The following is a 2,863-nucleotide window of genomic DNA, read 5'->3' as shown; positions in this document are numbered from 1 at the left end:
TGTTTTATGTTTAAAACAGTTTTATATACATTACGCTTGGAAAATATTTATGCTGCAAAAGTTTATATTTCAGATAAAACTATTTTCTGAAATTATGCATGAGAATTTACTATGTTTTCTCGGTCACTCACTGGGCGTAAGCTCACCCCGTTTTCAAATGTTTTTGTTTTTCCCCCCCACAGGTAGCGGTCAAATCCTCTGAAGACAGCTCAAGTATCTGCTCTGCCACTAAAGGACCAAAAGACTTGTAACCGTTTGCTAGGTGGTTACTGTTAATATTGTACACATGTTACTATTGTTCATATAGGGACTAGGGTTGTGGGTTTTGGGACTTGTAAATCTAATGTTGTAAATACTCTAAACATATTAAGTTTCTAAGTTAATAAATTGTGGGCCTACAGCCGTCCCGTTGCATATAATTTGTATTTAGTATCAGAGTTATTCCGCAAGAATTTTTAGGCAGTAAGTGTCAGCCTAAGGGTTGATAACTGCTGCAGTCACGCCCTTCTCTAGGCCAAGAGGGTGATCTGGGGTGGGGTGTGACAGTTTGGTATCAGAGCATAAGTTTTTGGGACAATTGAGGAATTAGTTGATACCAACTTGGTATTAAAGGATGGGTTATACGTAAGTTTCGGAAAGATTTAAGCTAGCATAGTACTAAAACATAAGAATTTGGGTGAAAGGGAGAGTTCATGCATTAGATTAAGTCCCATAGATAAGTCCCTGACATGTGTACTTAATGACTAGGTAAAGATGTTGAGAAAAAGAGGCAGACCAAGCAAGCAGACTGAGGAGAGGAATATTGACCCTACCAGTAGAGGTCTTGAGGTCTCGTCAGACCCAGATCCGAAGGGGAAAAGAGTTAGAGACTCAGTAGAACAGGAGGCAACTTCTGAAAACGAGTCTAGTACACCAAAGGTAGGTGTAGATCCTGAGATGGAGGATCGAGTGTTCGAAGCGGCGAGTGTAGGATCGATTCAAAACGATCCAGAAAAGAAATTTGGCGTCGAGAGGCTGAAAGCTTTAAGAGCCACGACGTTCGATGGAACCACAGATCCATTAGATGCTGAAATCTGGTTGGATTTGATTGAGAAATGTTTTAAAGTTATGAGATTCCCTGAGGATCGTAAGGTCGAGTTAGCGGCATTCTTGCTGCAAAAAGGGGCTGAGAAGCGGTGGAAAGTAATAGAGGCTTGACGAGGTAGTTTAGGAACTATGACTTGGTCTGAGTTTAGACAAGTATTTGAGGATAAATACTACCCTAGTTCTTTTAGAGATGTGAAGAGGGAGGAATTCCTTAGGCTAACTCAAGAAGTGATGAGAGTTGCTGAGTATGAGCAAAAATTTACTGAGTTATCTCAGTATGGCCTTCCGATCATCGCGGAAGAGAAAGAGAGGTGTGGGAGATTTGAGAGTGGCCTAAGAAGAAAAATACGTACACCTGTTACCTATACATCTAATTGGGTGAATTTCACTCAGTTAGTTGAGACCGCTATCTAAGTAGAGCAGATTGTAGCGAAGGAGGATGAACTTCAACCAGGAGAAGGACAGTTTAGAGTGCCTGGAGAAACAAGAAGTAAAAAATTTAGATCCTCGTTCTTTGGACAATTGGGTATAAGGAGTTTTGGAGGCATGAGCCAACAAAGTTTGAGTCGAAAGAAGTCCAGACCTGTAGCTAAACAAAGTGGTAGATCAGTATTAGGTCGTGCTAGTGAGTCGGCGGCTAGTACGGGGAGGAGATCTCTGTGTGTAAACTGTGGTAAACCTCATACAGGAGTATGCTATGGTAATAGGAATGTGTATTTCCTGTGCGGACAAGCTGGGCATTTCAAAAGAGATTGTCTTCAGCTAAGTCGTGGAACACAAAATGAACAAAGATAAGTAACATAGTCGGGGAACCAACCTAGAACGACCGGAACTAGAGGTGAGGGATCTGGTGTAGCTAAGCAGAAAGGGGTAGTTGGACGACCCCAACAGCAACCGCAGCAGCAACAGGGTAGAATGTACGCTATGACACACCAGAAAGCAGAAGAAGCTCCATATGTCGTAACTGGTACGATAACTTTATGTAATCACTCCGCTTATGCATTATCTGATCCTGGTGCTACACACTCATTCATATCTAGTATGTGTACATTACACATAGATAAAATACCTAAACGTATGGATGAGGAATTATTTATCTTTACGCCTGTAGGAGATACTCTAGTGGTACATAGGAATTGTGAAGTAATTCTTGGAGACCAAAGTTTTTGGGTCGACATGATTACATTAGAATTACTAGAGTTTGATGTTATCTTAGGTATGGATTTCCTAAGTAAACACTATTCCACTATGGATTGCTTTAGAAGAGAAATAGTGTTTAGGAAACCCGATGAAAAAGAAATAACTCTGGTAGGAAGTAAAAGAATACTCCCAGGAAGTTTAATATCAGTGGTAAAAGCTATAAAACTGTTGACTAAAGGATGTAAAGCTTATTTAGCATCTGTGGTAGTTTCCCAAGATAAGAAACTAAAACCTGAGGATGTACCGGTAGTACAAGAATTCTTAGACGTGTTCCCTGAAGAATTACTAGGCTTACCGCCTGATAGGGAAGTGGAATTTACTATTGAGTTAATTCCTGGTACTGCACCTATATCCCAAGCACCATATAGGATGGCCCCAACGGAGTTGAAAGAGTTAAAAGTTCAATTATAGGAACTTGTGGATAAGGGATACATTAGACCCAGTGTATCACCTTGGGGAGTGCTAGACTTGTTTGTTAAGAAGAAAGACGGTACTCTTAGATTATGCATAGACTATAGACAGTTGAATAAAGTGACCATTAAGAATAAGTACCCATTGCCTCGTATAGATGATCTCT

Source organism: Benincasa hispida, chromosome 10, assembly GCF_027475165.1.
Source record: "Benincasa hispida cultivar pf3 chromosome 10, pf3_genome.v1.1, whole genome shotgun sequence".
NCBI classification, from domain to species: Eukaryota; Viridiplantae; Streptophyta; class Magnoliopsida; order Cucurbitales; family Cucurbitaceae; genus Benincasa; species Benincasa hispida.
This window is presented reverse-complemented; position numbering follows the sequence as displayed.